Source organism: Puma concolor, chromosome D2, assembly GCF_028749965.1.
Source record: "Puma concolor isolate L17-30 chromosome D2, mPumCon1.1.hap2, whole genome shotgun sequence".
Classification (NCBI taxonomy): domain Eukaryota; kingdom Metazoa; phylum Chordata; class Mammalia; order Carnivora; family Felidae; genus Puma; species Puma concolor.
The window spans coordinates 29,966,801-29,986,669 of NC_141677.1; the positions used below are offsets into that span (position 1 = coordinate 29,966,801).

Genomic DNA, 19,869 nt, shown 5'->3' on the forward strand with positions numbered 1-19,869 from the left:
AAGTCCCAGTTACTTCCGGCCTCTCGGAGCCATCCCTCCGGAAGTGCTTGTGGCTTCTGTCTTGGGGTTTTTTACAAATGCCTAGTCTTTAAGTGGGAAAGAAAAAACAACTAAGGTCAGCAAGACAAAAAGGAGAAAAGTTGGAAGGTAAGAGACTACAAGCCTCAGAAGCGCTGAGCGAGAATAAAAATTAGGCAGGCTATGGGGTGCCTTAGTGGCTCAGTCGGTTGAGCGTCTGGCTCTTGGTTTTTGCTGTGGTGGGTTGCAGCCCGGCTTTGGGCTCTGAGCTGACAGTGCGGAACCTGCTTGGGATTCTTTCTCTCTCCCTCTGTCTCTGCCCCTGCCCTGCTTGCTCGCTCTCTCTTTCTCTCTCTCTCTCTCTCTCTCTCAAAATAAATAAATAAATTTTTAAAAAGAAAGGAAAAAGAAATTGGGCAGCCTATAGGTGAGCTCTGGGCAGCCCCTAGAGTTGTCCTCAGACTGGCCGCTCTCCTGCCTCTCGCTTTTCCTTACACTCTCGCGCCAAATTTCTGTCCTGCTAAACAAAATTGGCACTTTTTCCTTGCGGTTTTCTGAAACTCGAGCTTTCAAGGCACTAAACCCAAGTTCCAGAAACTGCTTGCAACCCTTCGTCCTCATTTCCCACAACGCAGGCCCCCATCCCCCTGCTTAGGCTGGGATCCTGGACACCATTTGTGCACTGTGATAAAAAGGCCTCGATTCGACTTAGCTCCTAGCTTTCAACTCCTGCTCCTCAGAATCTACTGCTCCATTCCAGCATGCGATCCAGCAGAAATAAACGGAGCCTGCCAGGACCTTAGACTCCAAATATGTCAGCGTCACCAATTTGTAAAACAACCTAATAAAATCCTTCCCTGGCTGTGAGAACAAAATAGCATTTTGAGACAAGTACAGGATATGTTAAAACAGAGTATTTTTGTTAAGTCAGACATCGAATAGAATTTGTGAAAGAGTCCTTAAAAAGGCTGTTGAAACATTGCTTTGAAGTTATAATCAGTGATCCCGTTGTTAAAATGGTGTGTAGGGATATGGATGGTGGTGGGGAGTTTGTGTGTGTGGAAAGAGGGTATGTGGAAACTACTCAATTTTGCTGTGAAACTAAAATTCTAAAAAGTAAAGTTTTTATTAATTTAGAAAAATAATAGAACAGAAAATATAAAAACCACCATTATGGGGCTCCTACTATATGCTAGTGGTAAAGCTGCTTTGATTGCTGCTGTGTCTGACTCTTGAGCCGATTGTGAAGAAAATACATAAAAACACTACATCAAATTACCTGGCCAGAATTTTGGCCTATTGGAAAATGCACATGACAAGGCTGTTAGGAGACCTGATTTCTAGCATCAGGTCTCCACTGGCTCCTTGTTGAGCCATACTTCCTTGACTTCCTTGAGCAATGATTCTCAACCTTAAAGGCTCATACAAATGATCTGGTGATCTGGTTAAAGGCCAACTGCTGTTTCAGGATATCTGGGTGAAGTCTGAGATTGTGCATTTTTGACCATGACCCAGATGAAGTCCCTGTTGATCCAGGGATCACACTCAGAATAGCAAAGGACTTGAGATCCTTTCATGCTCTGACACTCACACTCGGTAGTTCTTTCCCCTCTAACCTTAGTGCCTCTACTCAAGGAATTATTAAAGGATCTGTCAAAAAGGAGAGTGACTAGCGGCACCTGGGTGGCTCAGTTGGTTGGGTGTTGGACTCTTGATTTGGGCTCATGATCTCAGGGTTTGTAAGATCAAGCCCCGCATCAGGCTCTGCAGTGATGGCACAGAGACTGCTTGGGATTCTCTTTCTCTCCCTGTCTCTCTACCCCTTCCATGCTTGTGTTCTCTCTCTCTGTCTCTCTCTCTCTCTCAAAATAAATTAAAAAGAAAAAGGAAAGGGGCATTACTAAAAATTCCTATCTTGAGGCAAAATTAAAAATAAAAAATAACTATTTAAACTATGCTAGTAATGCCTCTAGAAAAATATACAAGTAAGAGTACTTTCCTTCAGAGAGGAGGACTAGGTGGCCCAAGTACAGGCATGGTGGGTTAACTTTACTATATACTTTCATACCTTTGGAATTTTTACTAAGTGTGTATTTTCAATTAAAAAAAATTTTTTTTAACGTTTATTTATTTTTGAGACAGAGAGAGACAAAGCATGAATAGGGGAGTGTCAGAAAGAGAGGGAGACACAGAATCTGAAGCAGGCTCCAGGCTCTGAGCTCTCAACACAGAGCCCAATACAGGGCTCGAACTCACGGACCGTGATATCATGACCTGAGCTGAAGTCGGACGTTTAACCGACTGAGCCACACAGGAGCCCCAATTTTTAAAAATTACTCATTTTAATGATCATTAAAAAAGTGGTTAATATGCCATTTGTGAGTAAACAAGTCACTAAATTATTGGTTTGCATCTATTAGCATAACAGATTAAAAAAATTTTTTTTAATGTTTATTTTTGAGAGAGACAGAGCATGAGCAGGGGAGGGATAGAGAGGGAATGAGACACAGAATCCGAAGCAGCTCCAGGCTTGGCTGTCAGCACAGAGCCCGATGTGGGACTCAAACCCATGAACCATGAGATCCTGACCTGAGTGAGGTCAGATGCTTAACCAACTGAGCCATCCAAGTGCCCATAACGGATTTTTTTTTAAGTTTACTTATTTTGAGAGAGAGCACAAGAAGGGGAGGGGCAGAGAAAAAGAGGGAGAGAGAGAATCCCAAGCAGGCCGCTGATCTAGGGATCACACTTGGAATAGCAAAAGATTTGAGATCCTTTCAAACTCTGACACTCACACTCAGCAGTTCTTTCCCCTCTAACCTTAGTGCCTTTACTCTCAAGGAATTATTAAAGGATTTGTCAAAAAGGAGAGTAACTAGGGGCACCTGGGTGACTTAGTTGGTTAAGCATCCGACTCTTGATTTTGGCTCATGATCTTAGGGTTCATAAGCTCTAGCCCTGAATCAGGCTCTGCAGTGATAGTGTGGTAACTGCTTGGGATTTTCTCTCTCCCTCTCTCATGCTCTCTCAAAATAGATAAATAAGCTTTTTTTTTTTTTTTTTAAAAGAGGGGCGCCTGGGTGGCTCAGTTGGCTCAATTTCTATATAACCGGCTCAGGTCATGAACTCAGGTTCATGATTCCAGCCCTGCATGGGGCTTGCTGCTATCAATGCAGAGCCCACTTCAGATCCTCTGTCCCCCTCTCTCTCTGTCCCTTCCACGATGGTTCTCTCTATCTCAAAATAAATAAATAAACTTTAAAAAAAAAAACGGCGCGGGGGGGACAAAGTGAATTGTTGGAGAAGCTATGTAGAAGCAGTGAGCTGACCAAGAAGGGAGAGAGACATAATTTATCCAGGTGGAGAGAAGACAGAACAGTATAGGCCCGAGAAAAGACTCAGAAGAGATGGTGACCAGGACCCTGGATATTTAAGCCATGCAGTTGCAAGACAACTGAACCGTAGCATTTTCCTCATGTTTTAATTTTAAAATCTGATGATTTTGCTGGCCCCTGCTTCATGATGTACAGGCGGTGATTGTAAAAATAACTGTAGCGATTTTGGGGTTTTCTCCACCCACCATTTAGCAAGAATTATGCAATTTCAAGAATTCAATCTTCTGAGTAAGTCAGTTTCATTAAAGTTTTTTTTTTTTTTAATTTTTTTTTTTCAACGTTTATTTATTTTTGGGACAGAGAGAGACAGAGCATGAACGGGGGAGGGGCAGAGAGAGAGGAAGACACAGAATCGGAAACAGGCTCCAGGCTCTGAGCCATCAGCCCAGAACCTGACGCGGGGCTCAAACTCCCGGACCGCGAGATCGTGACCTGGCTGAAGTCGGACGCTTAACCGACTGCGCCACTCAGGCGCCCCTCATTAAAGTTTTTTTTTAGCTCTCCTGCTGTGAAACAGCCACCAGCACTACCTCGTGATTGCCACTAGAGGGACTAGAACCAAAGGAATCATCAAGCTTCACTGTATTAGATTCCTACTGCATACTAGATTCTTACTCAACATTCTGCATTTTAAGGAACACTTTTTTTGAAGCATATTTCTTATTTATGCATTTTTAAATACTTTTAAAAATCAAGGCTCCTCTGAAGGATATAAAATTTAAAGAGTACTGTTGACCATTATCCCCAATACCCACCAACAAAATAGCCACTTAATAATGTTGATTTCCTTTTTTTTCCCCTAATGTTTATTTATTTTTGAGATAGAAAGAGCGTCAGCAGGGGTGGGGCAGAGAGAGAGAGAGAGAGGGAGACACAGAGAATCCAAAGCAGCTCCAGGCTCTGAGCTGTCAGCACAGACCCCAACACAGGGCTCAAACTCTCAGACCGTGTGATCATGAGGTAAAGTCTGACGCTTAACTGACCAAGCCATCCAGGCGCCTCTATAAATAATGTTAAGATGTTTGTGTGTCCTTCCAAATATTTTCAATTTCTATATGAATATATGTATTATTCTTTTTTTTTTTAAGTTTATTTATTTTGAGAGAGAAAGCACACAAATGGGGGAGGATGAGAGAGAGAGGGAGAGAGAGAATCCCAAGCATGCTCCATGCTGTCAGCACAGAACCTGATGCGGGGCTCAAACTCACACACTGTGAGACCGTGACCTGAGCTGAAGCCAAGAGTCAGACATTTAACTGATTGAACCACCCAGGTGCCCCAAACATCTGTATTATTCTTTTATTTAAAACCGTGATCTATCTTCTGACTACCACTGTGACTTTATCTCCTACCACCTTCCCCCTGTTATGCAGACTGTATTCCAGATCTTCAAACTTGCCAGCTTGTTTCAGCTTTAGGACCTTTGCACTGACTATATTATTTTCCTGGACCACTCTTTTCCCACATTTTTCTCATTCGGGTGTCAGCTTATTTGTCACTTCCTCAGGCTTTTTGTGACATCCATCAAATAAATATTCCCTACCGAAGTCAGTCTCTGTTACCTTTGTTTATTTATGTGCTTGCATACTTATGCACTACTAAAATGTAATCTTTATGACAGCCAGAGCCATAGCTGCCTTGTTTACTTCATATCCCTAGATTCTAGAACATAAATTAGGGACTCAAAAGGTATCTGTTAACTGAATAAATGAAAAAGTGTTGTACATGCTATTCTGCAACTTGTTTTTTCACTTAATATATCTTGTACAGGTTGTATTTTACTTTTTGTGGATAAGCTTTATTCTTTTATTTCAGTTATATTCTGTATTTAATTTTTTAGATATTCACATGGCTCAAAAATAAAACAATATAAAAAGGTATTCAATGGAAAGTCTTGCATTTACTTCTACTATCTACCTAGTTCCCACTCAACCAGATAATCATTTATATTCATTTATTGTGTATCCTTCCTTATGCAAATACACATATACTTATTATTTTCTTCCTTTTTTACACAAAAGAGTGGCAGGTTATGTGTACTGTTTCTATACTTCATTTGTTTAACCAAGCACAAACCCAGAATTTATATGTGGATTTATAATTTATTTTACTCAATTCTCTATTAATGGACGTTTAGTTTTCAGTTTTTAATCACTGTTTTCAATTGTAATCATTGTTGCAATAATTATTTTCATGCTCAATAAATGTACAGTAGAATAAATTCCTGGAAGTGGAATGACTAAATAAAAAGGTGTGTGTATATTGAATCATGAGCGATCTTACCCAACTTCCCTCCGAGAAGATTGCCTCAATTTATATCCCCACCAACAGTGTACAAGAGCACTAACTTCCCCACACTCTTTCCCATCATAAGTATTATTGACTTGAAAATATTATTTCATCCAATCTGATGAATGAAAAATGGTTGCTCATTGTTTTGATTCTCATTTCTTTAATCATGAATGAAGTTGAACACCTTTTCATATTTTAAAAATAGTTTTGATACACATTTCACATATCATATAATTCACCCACTTAAAGTCTATTTAGTATATTCACAACCATCACCATAATCCATTTAAAAAAATTTTTTTTTAATGTTTATTTTATTTTTGAGAGAGAGAGAGAGAGAGAGAGAGCACAAGCAGGGGAGGAGCAGAGAGAGAGGGAGACACAGACTCCAAAGCAGACTCCAGGCTCTGAGCTGTCAGTGCAGAGTCCAACATGGGGTTTGAACTCACAAACCATGAGATCATGACCTGAGCTGAAGTCAGACACTTAACCAACTGAGCCACCCAGGAGCCCCACCATAGTCCATTTTAGAATATTTGCATCACCTCAGATGGAAACCTGCATCCTTTTGTTTTTGTTTTTAAGTGAGTTCTATGCCCAGTGAGGGGTGTGAATTCATGACCCTGAGATCAAGAGAGTCACATGTCCCACCGACTAAGCCAGCCAGGTGCCCCAAAACCTGTATCCTTTAGATATTAGTCCCTTTCCCCCCTGTTGCCCCAGGTCCTAAAAACCACTAATCTCCTTTCTGTCTCTACATATTTGCCTTTTCTGGATATTGCATATAAATAGAATCATATGTGTTTTTTTATGACTAGCTGCTTTCACTTAGCATAATGTTTTTAAGATTCATCTATGAATTCAGCATGTATAGTGATTCATTCCTTTTTATGGTCAAATAATATTCTGTCATGTGGATATACATTTTTTAATCCACTTGCCATTGATGAACATCTCTGTTGTTTCCACCGTGTATTTTTATAGCAACATACAATTTTAGAGCAGCCAAGGACCTTAGGATTGTGAAGATGATACTACATTTAGCAAATAGTCTCCTTAACTACTGAGTCATTTCTGGTGGGTAAAACATTAGGCTGGGAAACACAACACTGAAAATATCAACCTTGCCACAGCAGGACTCTCTGTGTAATTTTAATGTTTCTTTTCTTTGAGCCTTAGTTTGTGTAATAGCTCAGGCTGCCATAATAAAATACCATACACTGGGTGGCTTAAACAACAGGAGTCTTTTCTCAGTTCTGGAGGCTAAGAAGTCTAAGATCAAAGTGACGGCCAATTTGGTTTCTTGGTGAGGAACTTTTTTCTGTCTGCAGATGGCCACCTGCTCACAGTCCTCATGTGGCAGAGAGAAGGAGCTCTAGTCTCTTTCTCTTAGTCTTCCTTGGAGATACTAATCCCATCATGGGGGCTTCACCCCCCCAATTACCTAATTACCTCCCAAATACCCTACCTCCAAATCTCATTGCAGTTGGGCATTAGGGCTCCTATGTGTGAATTTGGGGGGAGAGAGAGGGCACAAGCATCAGTCCATAACAGTTTCCCAAATTTAAACCCACTTCTACCTACACATCAACTAAGGAAGAACGAAATAGGATCAAGATCTTGAATTTCTTAGAGAAATGCTTACCCAAAAAAAGGAAGTGGAAGAAGCTAACTAATGAAGAAATAGGATAACTTCTACATAGTTCCTGTGGAGTATATACCTCAAATATGAATCATGCTGATATGTCTGTCCTTGAGTTCTTATGACAGACTAAATTAAGCAGTTAGACTTATAATAGATAATTTACTAAATAAGGTGATTTAAATGCAATAAGCATTCGCATGGAAGATCACCTAAGAAGTATCACAAAATGCGGAACCATAGGCTATGCCTACTGTAATAGTATTTCTGAGCACTGGTATTTTGAATTTTTTTTAAATGTTTATTTGTTTTTGAAAGAGAGAGAGAGGGCGGTGGACAGAGGATCCTAAGCCAGCTGGTGGCAGCGAGCCCCAATGTGGGGCTCGAACTCACAAACTATGACATCATGACCTGAGCCGAAATTGGAAGTTCAACTGACTAAACCACCCAGGTGCCCAGCACTGGTACTTTGGATGACACAAGGTTAAGACTGTCTCATGCATTGTAGGATATTTAACATTCTGGTGCTCCAAATTAATAAATGCCAATAGTGGTCTCCAATTATTGTGACTATGGAAAATTCCCACTTATATTTCCAAATGCTACCTGGGGGTGAGGTAGTACTGATGAAATATTCTAGTCCAGCTCATGCATTATATAAATGAGGAAAACAGTCCAGAGAAGTCATTGAGCCAGATGATCTGACTTCTTCCCAAATGTTCTTTCCATTGTTGTATATAACACTTGCTCCTCACTCTCACTACTCAAAGTTAAAGGAGGAGCCGTTCTCCACTGAAATCCTACCCTTACTTGCCCACATCTTTCTTGCCTTTCCTTTCTATCCCTTTTTTCTCATTTTTCAATACAATAGTCCAGTTAAACCATTTCATCCATTTATTTTAACACATTTATTGGACACCTAATATGTTTCATGTTCTGGGCTAGGGGCTAGAAACACAGTGGTGAACAAAACAGACATGGCCACTACCCTTGTGGATAAACTGAAAGAGATGAACAATTTTAAAGTAGAATAAACGCATATAGATATATAATTATTAATTGTGATAGTGACAGAAATGAAAAGAACAAAGGGGAAGCTAATTTGGAATTGAGGCACAAGGGAATACCTCTGAGAGGAAGTAACACTTAAGATGATGCCTGAAGGCCAATAGGAGTGAAGAGGAATACAGCTGAGCAAAGACCCTGAGTTGGAAGGTGCTGGGAAAGAAGGCCTTTGTGGATAGAACACCATTATAATGAGCACGGGGTAGAGTTGGGAGACAGTGCTGGAGGACTGACTGAGAGGGATACAGGGCCTTGCTGGCCACAAGGAGGAGTCTGAATTTTATTCCAAGAGTAAATATCCAATTTGTGTCTTAAATTTTCAGTATATGTGCTGCCAAAGTGAGCACTGTGTCTTAAATTTTTAAAGAGCAGGGATGCCTGGCTGGCTCAGTCAGAAGAGTATGTGACTCTTGATCTCAGGGTCATGAGTTCAAGCCCCACGTTGGGAGAAGTAGAGATTACTTAAATAAATAAACTTTAAAAATAAGTAAATCTTAAAAGATCACTGTGATAAAGCTCATGATGTGAGATTCCATTTCAGCAAAGTGCAAGAACTGGCAAAACTGATGTAGGATAATAAAAGAAGAGCAGTTCCCTGATGAATGGGGAGAGTGGGAGACTGAAGGGCATAAAGAAACTTCCTGGGGTGATGATGGCCATATGGATGTATTCATTTATCAAAACTCATCAAAATGTTAAGCTAATATTTGTGCATTTTACTGTATGTACTTTTTACCTTGATTAAAAACATAGAGGTCATTCTGGCCACAGGTACTTTAGTGAAGCAGCTTTGTCAATGGCGAGTTGACAAGCCAAGAAAGAATTCAGAGCCAAACTCTTAAACAAGCAAGTGTTTAATAGCAATTCAAACAAAGGTACGTTCTGGAGACGAAAAGTGGGCACGTCCAAAGGTGGCAGATTCCCCAAGAGGGATCAGGACTGTTTTTCTTTCTTTTTTTTAAATTATTTCTTTTAAAATGTGTATTTATTTATTTTGAGAGAGAGAGAGAGAGAGAGAGAGGGAATGTGTGTGTGTGCATGGGGAAGGGCAGAGACAGAAGGAGAGAGAGAATCCCAAGCAGGCTGACAGCACAGAGCTCTATGAGGGCCTCGATCTCACGAACCTGGACATCATGACCTGAGTCAAAATTAAGAGTCCAAAATCAACACTTGGGCACTTAACCGACTGAGCTTTTATTATTTCTTTTAAAGCAGTCTCTATGCCCAGTGTGGGCTAGAACTCACAGCCCCCAAGATCAAGAGTCTAGGGCTTTACCTACTGAGCCAGCCAGGTACTCCTTTTTTTTTTTTTTTTTTTTTTTTTTTTTCTTAAATGTTTATTTATCTTTATGCTGGGTTCAAACCCTCACACCACGGGATCATGACCTGGCTGAAGTCGGGCACCTGACAGCCACCCAGGCACCCTGCCAGGTACTCATTTTTATGTTTAGGTAGGTTTTGGGTCATACTGAGGGTGGTTCTTGACCAAGGTTGCAGCCAATCAGCTAAGGGACTCCTCCTGGTTGAGAGGGGCAGTTTGGAGCCCTCAGTGGTCTATGTCAGAAGTGTCAAGGCAACTTCTCCCCGCCCGCCCCCCCCTCCCCGCCCCCAGGGTGTAGGGGGTAAAAACCACAATGTAAATATATCATAATGAAGCTATAGGTTACTGTAGAGTTGTGATCCTAGGGAAGACCGCATGCATCTTTTGGAACTTGGTTTCTGCCCTTTTACCTGTCGGATAGCATTTCTTCCTCTTCATATCTAACTAACTGCGTAGTCTATCAGTATCAGGTTCAAACTACATAAAATTGAGGTTATAGACTTTCTTTAAATGTTTATTTATTTTGAGAGAGAGGGACAAACCAGGGAAGGGGCAGAGAGAGAATCCCAAGCAGGTTCCATGTGGAGGAGCCCAGTGCGGGGCTTGGACCCACAAACTGTGAGATCATGACCTGACCCGAAACCAAGAGTTGGATGCTTAACCTTAACCTATGAGCCACCCATGAGCCACCCAGGCGCCCCATAGACTTTTTTTTTTTAACCCAAGGCCCAGAAAGATTAATAAGTTAGACTCTCTCAGGCCTCAAAGAACCATTTAGTTCATTTAAAACTACTTTGCTCTAAAAGGAAGGGGGTGGGGGGAGGGAGTCAACTAGTAAATATGAAGAAATACCTTCTACATAGTTCCTGTGGAATGTATGCTCCAATTATCAATTATGCCTAACACCACATCTATTCTCGAGTTTTTACTGCAGACTAAATCCAACGTTTTGACTTATAAATAGAATATGTTAAATTCATTGAGTGTCTGCCTGGAAGTTAAGACTTGGGCTTCCCAGTTCTCTACAAAAGTGCCCATCAGTGGAGCTTCACAGGATACTGGAATCAGCTGGGCAGCTTTAAAACTATTACTGCCTGGAACCCCCCACCCCCACCCCACCCGGATATGTCAATGTAATCAGTCTAGGGTCCAGCCTCAGCATTGAAATTTTTAAGCAGTCCAAGGCCAGAAAGTAGCCAAGGTTGGAAACAAATGCCTGGGCAATTCCACCTGGATTTCTTTCTTCTATCTTTAAAACGACTCCCATCAAAGATTGACTGAGCATTTTTGCATAATAAGGGCCCTACAAACTGCCATTGCCTTCTATTGGATTATTTAAAGAAAACTTTAAGATTTAGATTTTGATACCTTCCCAATCCCAAGTCTCAAACTGTTTTAGTGCTGACCTGGAATCAAACCGCTCTCCAGTGCCCTATCCCCACTTTTGGGAATCTGAGGCCCAGATTACATCTCCCTCTCTGGATATAATCTGCTGGGGGTTCAGTGCCCCATTCCCCTTGGCAATGCACTAAGTTTGCTTTTGAGTGTGTTTTCTGATTGACCTCTTCCAGCTTGCTAAGTTGAAGGTTTTTTTTGTCTCCCATATCCAGCTCTCTTTGGCCTAAGAGGGAAGGAATTAATGAGAGAACAAACCCTTCCTCCCTCCTCTTTGCCCAGAAAGCTAGATGGGAGAATAGGGGAACTGCAAATCCCAGTTCAATGGGGTCAGTACAGACCAATTACATTGAAGCCTCAGGCAAAGCAAAACTACCTCCCCTGTCCTGTTGTGGTTTATTTGAAGGCACATTAATGTTTGCCCCCACATTCCCCTCAAAAAGTCTCCCTCAACTTGTTCAGGATTTATGAAATTTCCTCATTTCCATCATATCTGTATAGTGTCCCCAGAGACTTAGTTCATCACAATACTCATTTGTTGGGCACCTACCAAGTGCCAGGTTAAAACATTTCCAAGTCCCGATATTTAATTTACAGAATAAAGTGCTCTCTGTAAAACACATCCAACTATGTACGGTACTGTTTTTTTTTTTTTAAGTGTATTTATTTATTTTGAGAGACAGAGAGTGCAGGGGAAAGGCAGAGAGAGAGAGAGAGAGAGAGAGAGAGAGAGAAAATCCCAAGCAGGCTCCTTGCAGTCAGCACAGAGCCCAACATGGGGCTCGAACTCAAGAAGCGTGAGATCACTACCTGAGTCAAGATCAAGAGTCAGCCACTTAAGCAACTGAGGCACCCAGTACACCCAGTACCTCTGTTCCTTGGACCGTGCAAATGCACTGTTTGAGAATTTGTATTGTAAAATGGTGAAATCCTGTGATTAAATGTTCTTTTGAATATGTAAATATGGATATAATGCAAACTTCCTAAGTAAAAAATTCAAGAATAGCATGATTTCAGAGCTGGGGAGCTGAGTCCATTGCAAATATTGTTGATACTTTAGCTGCTAAACAAAAAACATTTCACCACTGACCTTTATCCAAATTAGTCTTGAAAAATGTGATGTTTGAATTGACGTGAGATCTTCAGGAGCACAGATGTTGTTTAAAACAAAATACATAATCCTATGTTTGAATTTTCTGTACATGAGTCCATTTCCCCATCTGAACTGTGAATTCCCAAAATTCAGGAACCTGCTTCTCGTATCAGCATACCCTTCCCCCAAGTACAGAACGTTTACATGAGGTAGGTGTTCAATAAATCTGTGTTGGATTTATAGTGCTTAGAGAATGGTTCATTTCACATGGTAATTTCTGAAGTAATGTGGTGGTTAAAAGATGGCCTCTGGGAAATAAATATACTGGAGAATTATGAAGCAACAATCTGACGGGTTATCCTGCCCTCTCCAGGCAGAGGGACACCATTTCTGGCAGACCAGAGTCTCTGGAGCCCATTGAGAGGCCATTATCTACTTTTCTATTACCTGCCTCACGCGGTGTTAAGGAAAGGGAGGAAGAGAAGAATAAAGATCATGAGATACAGTCATTGACCAGGATTAACTCATATTCTAGGGCTGAGGTCTTCAAACTGGAGTACTGGAAGACTTGACAGGGAAAAGTAGGTATATATAATTTAAGGAAATTATATGCCCATACCCTCACCTATACCTTTTGGTAGCCTGATTCAGGCTATCCTTCTCCATTTCCTTTTCATGACAGCTTTCATACTTACAAAGAAAAGTCACGCCCACCTTGGTCCGCAATACTACTGCAGTGTAACAATGTCCCCAGTGTGACAACTTCTAAGATGCCATACAAATGGACAGTAGTTGGAAATGGACCAATTTAATGTTTTATCAAGATGCCATAAGCCCTCCTTAGCTTCCTGCCTTTTCCAGACTTAAACATATTTCTGTTAAGGGTGGATCACTGATTTATAAATGGGGTATACTGGCCTTGGGATGTTCTGAAATCAGTGTGGACAATGGGAGCAATGGTAATTCGTGTTTAACCTAATTTCTTTCATCCTTCAGCTATTGTCCAAGAATGTCTTTTCATGAAGGAAAGTCTGAGAAAAGCAAAGAGAACTTCAGTTAGAAATATTGAAAGGTTTAAAATAGCTTTAGTATGAATTTAAGTTTTAAAAATTCTCTTTCGTCTATTACAGCACTAATCCCCAGGATGTGTCATTAGCTGGAAAGAAAATACAGTTGAGTAGCTGAAGTAATGCAGGTTAGTAAGGCTGATTCTTTTAAATATAACTAGAAATTTTCCTTAGAATGCCTTTTTTTTTTTTTTTTTTTTTTTTTTAAATAAACATTCCACCAAATGTGGGGCTGGAACTCATGGCCGGGAAATCAAGAGTCACATGCTCTACTGACTGAGCCAGCCAGGAGAACCAAATTTTTTGAGTTTTTTTTTTTTTTTTTTTTTTTTTTTTAATTTTTTTTTTTTTTTTTCAACGTTTATTTATTTTTGGGATAGAGAGAGACAGAGCATGAACGGGGGAGGGGCAGAGAGAGAGGGAGACACAGAATCGGAAACAGGCTCCAGGCTCTGAGCCATCAGCCCAGAGCCTGACGCGGGGCTCGAACTCACGGACCGCGAGATCGTGACCTGGCTGAAGTCGAACGCTTAACCGACTGCGCCACCCAGGCGCCCCTAAATTTTTTGAGTTTTTGACACTGTATAAAACCTATAGATAAACATTTTACGTAACTTATTTTAAATTTTCTTTTAGGGTTTATTTTTGAGAGAGAGAGCACGCAAAAGTGGGGCAGGGGCAGAGAGAAGAGAACAGAGGATCCGAAGCAGGCTCTGTGCTGACAGCAGCAAGCTGGATGTGGTGCTTGAACTCACGAACTGAGAAATCTGAAGTTGGACGCTCAACCAGCTAAGCCACTCAGGTGCCCCTTATGTAACTTATTTTCGATTCTGTGTTGTGGATTATCAAATACCATAGTTACCACATGTCTTATTAAATCATATCAAAAATACTTCTTCCATCTGTGTAAGTTTCTGATGTTGCGTAAAGTTACCATGAACCATACACTTGGTAGCTCTAAACAGCATACATTTATTATTGTAGTTTCCATGGTTACGGAGGTTTTAACTGAATCTGCTACTCAGGGTCTCACAGTCTGCAGTCAAGGTGTACTCTGGGGGGTTGGTCTCATCTGAGGCTTGGGGTTCTATTTCAAGCTCACTGATTGTTGACAGAATTCAGTTTGGCAGTTGTAGGACTGAGGAGCCACCTTTCTTGCTGATGACAGCTGGGATCCACTCTGTTCCTAGAGGCCCCTGCAGTTCCTTGTCAGGTGGCCAGCTCACAAGGTGGCCAGGTTACCTCTCAGAAGCCAGCAGGAGAATCACTCCAGTGAGCTAAAACGGGTTTATAGAGGGGCGTCTGGGTGGCTCAGGAGGATAAGCGTCCAATTCTTGATTTCTGCTCAGGTCAGGATCTCATGTTTTATGAGATCAATCTCCCCTTCCGGCTCTGTGCTGGCAGCACAGATACTGCTTGAGATTCTCTCTGTCTCTGTCTCTGTCTCTCCCTCTCTCTCTCTGCCCCTCCTGCTCATGCTCTCTCTCTTTCAAAAATAAGTAAACTTTTGGGGCGCCTGGGTGGCGCAGTCGGTTAAAGCGTCCGACTTCAGCGAGGTCACGATCTCACGGTCCGTGAGTTCGAGCCCCGAGTCAAGCTCTGGGCTGATGGCTCAGAGCCTGGAGCCTGTTTCCGATTCTGTGTCTCCCTCTCTCTCTGCCCCTCCCCCGTTCATGCTCTGTCTCTCTCTGTCCCAAAAATAAATAAATGTTGAAAAAAAAAAATTAAAAAAAAAAAAAAACAAAAATAAGTAAACTTTTAAAACATTTTAAAACAGGTTTATGCAATGTGAGTTAATCAAAGGAGGAGCTATCCTGCGTATTCATAGGCCCCGCCCATACCTGGGAGAAAGGATGATAGATACAGAAGGGCAGATATTCTAGGGAATATCTTAGAATTCTGCCCTCCCCCCCACCATCTTCATCTCATTCCCATTTTTAAAATGTTTAGAGGTGCCTGGGTGGCTCAGTCCGTTAAGCATCCAACTCTCAGTTTTGGCTCAGGTCATGAATTCACAGTTTTGTGGGTTCCAACCCCACATCAGGCTCTGCACTAACAGTGCAGAGCCTGCTTGGGACTCTCTCTCCCTGTCTCTCTGCCCCTCCCCAGCTCATTCTGTCTCTCTCAAAATACATAAACTTAAAAAAAAATTTTTTAATGAAATGTTTTTAAAAATTTCTGCCTTCTATTACCAAAATACAAAATTGTATTTTAGTGGCTAGAGCAGCTGATTAATTTTTAGCATGATATAACTTCTTTTTGCTACAATACACAGGGAAAATGTGATGATGGTGTCTAGAAAAATTAGCAGAATAATTTAGGATCCATATTTAACTAATGGAATTATTTCATAATCCTTATTTAACTATTCCTTCAAAACTATATCAGAGACCAATATGCATATATAAATTTGCTTAAGAATGCCACATTTTTATAAATAATTTTAGCTGTATATTATATTGTATTATTATAAATTAAGTAATAAAAGCCTTAGATAAGGATCATGTTGAGGCACCTGGGTGGCTCAGTTGGTTAAGCATCTGACTTTGGCTCATGTCACGATCTCATGGTTTTTGAGTTCAAGCCCCATATTGGGCTCTCTGCTGACAGCTCGGAGCCTGGAGCCTGCTTCAGATTCTGTCTCCCTCTCTCTCTGCCCAACCCCTGCTTATATCTGTCTGTCTGTCTCTCTCTCTCTCTCTCTCAAAAATGAGTAAATGTTAACAATTTTTTTAAAAAGATCATGTTTTATCATTATAATAAATAGATTAATTTATATTACATAAAAGTTGATTTAGTCTTATTTGGTTGCTTTTAATAATCTATTTAAATTATACATTCTTAGAAAATTTTTTTCTTGAGGGGCACCTGCGTGGCTCAATCAGTTAACCATCGGAATTAGGCTCAGGTCATGATCTTACAGTTCATGAGTTTGAGCCCTACATAGGGCTCTGTGTTGACAGCATGGAGTCTGGAACCTGTTTGGAGTTCTGTGTCTCCCTCTCTCTCTCCCCCTCCCCTGCCCCTGCTCACACTCTGTCTCTCTCTCTCAAAAATAAATATTTTTAAAAATTGCAAAAAATTTTTTTCTTGATTAAATTTATCATTTCTGAATCAGCACCTGACTTAAACCCACAAAGTTCAAGGGAGAATATCCTCTTCCAGAAAGTAATGTGCTTCCTAGAACAGGGTTTTGGCTGCTTGGAATTTCACCAGTTACCTGCAGGTGATATTTAATCTTCATGGTGATTTTTCTTTCATAAGAATATGGTAAATTAATTGCAATTTTAATTATCTACTTTATTTCTTTTCTTTACTACTACCATCATAAATTTAAGTGATGTATTAATTTAACTATTTAGTGGATTTGCAGTCTAACTAATACACACACACACACACACACACACACACACACACACACACATATTTTAAAATAATCTCTATTCCCAATGCAGGGCTTGAACTGAGGACCATGAGATCAAGTGTCGCATGCTGTACCAACTGAGCCAGCCAGGTACCCTTAACCAGCTTATATTTTAATTATAATTGCAAGAGATGCTATATTTCAAAATCTCACCTACCACACAAAAAAAACAGTTTTCTCATGTGAATGCCTTCTGTATGAATGATAAGTGATATATTCCCCAAGTTCTATGTGGTCAGGAATTGTATATTTCTTCTCCATGTTCATACCCATTTATGCATCATTATGTACTTGGTTGCTTTTTTTTTTCTTTTCTTTTCTTTTTAAGTAATTTCTGCATTTGACATGGGGCCTGAACTCCAGACCTCAAGATCAAGAGTCACATGCTCTACCAACTAAGACAGCCAGTCACTCTGTATCACATTATGTATATAGTAGATACTTTGTAGTATCGATGAAATGATCAATTGAAGACTAAGTAAAATATATTTACTCTTTAATATACTTTTTAATGTACTTAAAATATACTTTTTATTTTGTTTTATATTTTATGAAATATACTTTAATATACTTAAAATATAAAAATATACTTTTTAATGTACTTAAAAAGCTTATCACCAAATAGGTGAGATAATACAAACGCACAAATAACTATTATGATGCAAGATGTGTAAAGTAAAAAATATCATGTACCAGTTTCTATAGAAACAGAGAGAAATATTCAAATATGAAAATAAGTGAAGATTTCAAAGTAGAATTAATATTAGTGGTAAAGGAGATTTAAAAAATAGGTCCCAGGGTGCCTGGGTGGCTCAGTCATTTAGGCTTCCGACTCTTGATTTCATCTCAGGTCATAATCTCACAGGTCCATGAGTTTGAGTGCCACATCAAACTCCATGATAAAAGTGTGAAGCTTGCTTGGGATTCTGTCTCTCTCCCACTCTCTCTGCTCCTCCCCCATTAATTCTCTCTCTCTCTCTTTCTCTCTCTCTCTCACTCTCAAAATAAATAAATAAACCTTAAAACTAAAAAATAGGCCCCAATAAAGTTTTAAATCAAACATATTTGATATTATTTGAACCAATAAAATTAGGTAGAAATGTCTGAGGGCTCCATAAAAGAGGTGTAAGTGGCAAAGATGTTTCTGAGAAAACATCATCACCTGGATTTCTGTCCATTTCTTTATTCTTCAGGGGCTGGCCTAATAATCACAGCATACCTTGATTTTGCTCAGGGGACTTCGACATGTCTTTGAGCTGAGTCAGTGCCTCTTCAGAAACCCACAAGGTAAGCAGAAAGCAGATCGTTCTGATCCATTATCTCTCAAGTATGGGGTAATTATTTTGAATGAGTAAATACCATGCTTCCCAGCATTAGGAATTGGGAAAGATAGAAGAGAATATTACTCATCTTAGTTTTCTCCTTTGGGTTTCTGACTCTTCCTTTGAGGCACTAGTACCAAAACTTACTTGGCTATAGGAATGATTATGAACTTTATGATTCATTAAAAAAAACATTTATTGAGCTCCAATGTTAATGCTAGACATTGAGTGAAAAGCTGAAGCCAAAAGTGAAAAAAAATAGGTGGTCATTGACCCTACAGAGTGGAAAAGAGGAGACACTCATTTAAGTTTTTTTTTATTAAAAAAATATTTTTTAACATTTATTTTTGAGAGAGAGAAAATGAGCATGAGTGGGGGAGGGGCAGAGAGAGAGAGGGAGACAGAATCCGAAGCAGGCTCCAGGCTCTGAGCTGTCAGCACAGAGCCTGATGCGGGGCTCAAGCATGTGAACCATGAGATCATGACCTGAGCCAAAGTCGGACGCTTAACTGACTGAGCCACCCAGGTGCCCCCTCATTTAAGTTCTTATAATATTATTAAATATCTTTGAAAGTCTTGTTATATTTTAAATAAGTTATTTAGAGATGTAATAGTTTGTATTTTAGTAATTTGTGACTTGATCTTATGAAGCATGAGTGATCAAGTGTTTTTTTGTTTCTTCATTTATTCTTTCTTTTTCATTGAGGTATCATTGACATATAATGTTATATTAGTTTCAGGTATACAACTTGATAATTTGATATGTGTATATATCGGAATATTGTGAAATAATTACCATAATAAGTCTTGTTAACATCTGTCACCTACACATTGTTACAGATATTTTCCTTGTGATGAGAACTTTTAAGATCTGCTCTCTTAGCAACTTCCAAATATACAATGCAGTATTATTAACCATAGTCAACATGCTGTACAATACATCACCCAAGACTTATTTATTTATTTTTTTACTGTTTATTTATTTTTGAAAGAGAGAAACAGAGAGTACAAGTCGGGGAGGGGGAGAGAGCGGGAGAGAGAGAGAATCCCAAGAAGGCCTGGCATTGTCAGCATAGAGCCCAACGCAGGGCTTGATTTCACAAACCGTGAGATCATGAACTGAGCTGAAATCAAGAGTCAAACACTTGACTGACTGAGCCACCTAGGCACCCCAGTAGTGTGGTTTTTAGAATGTAGCAAAAGCTACAATTTCCTCAGGAAAATGAGGTTGGTTGTGAGGTTCAAACAAGAACCATGAGAAGAGGCTTAGAAACTGTGAAAGGTACTAATCACCATTAGTAGTAGTAGTAGTAGTAGACCCTGTTTTAGAGCCTCCCCTAGTGGTAATGAGCTGGGAAGTGGTTAATATATTAAATATAACTATATGCTCAACCGACTGAGCCACCCAGGCGCCCATAAATATAACTATATGCAATATACTTTACTCGGAAGACAAATCAGCATTGTCTTCAATAGTATCAAGAATGGCATCAAATTTGGGGCACCTGGGTGGCTCAGTCGGTTAGGCATCCGACTTTAGCTCAGGTCATGATCTCACAGTCTGAGTTCAAGCCCCACGTCAGGCTCTGTGCTGACAGCTCAGAGCCTGGAGCCTGCTTCCGATTCTGTGTCTCCCTCTCTCTCTGCCCCTCCCCCGCTCATGCTCTGTCTCTCTCTGTCTCAAAAATAAATAAAAACATTAAAAAAAATTTTTTTAAAAGAATGGCATCAAATTTGGGGCACCTGGGTGGCTCAGTAGGACAAGCGCCCAACTTTGGCTCAGGTCATGATCTCACCATTCATGGGTTCAAGCCCCGAGTCAGGCTTTGTGCTGA

The 19,869-nt window shown here is 40.2% G+C and overlaps 1 protein-coding gene across 10 annotated transcripts in view; it reads left to right on the forward strand.

The window, feature by feature from the left end:
- Positions 1-19,869, forward strand: part of SIRT1 (sirtuin 1) — a 65,872-nt gene continuing 46,003 nt past the window's right edge. For 2 of the 10 annotated variants that reach the window (XM_086679834.1, XM_086679841.1), the window contains exons 1-5: positions 1-147; positions 13,352-13,416; positions 13,925-14,090; positions 16,744-16,802; positions 17,906-17,999. The gene's annotated coding sequence lies outside the window, so the exon portion shown is untranslated. Of the gene's footprint in view, positions 148-13,071; positions 13,181-13,351; positions 13,417-13,924; positions 14,091-16,743; positions 16,803-17,905; positions 18,000-19,869 lie in introns of those variants that run through there. The other 8 variants (XM_086679833.1, XM_086679840.1, XM_086679836.1 and 5 more) reach the window with 6 other exon arrangements.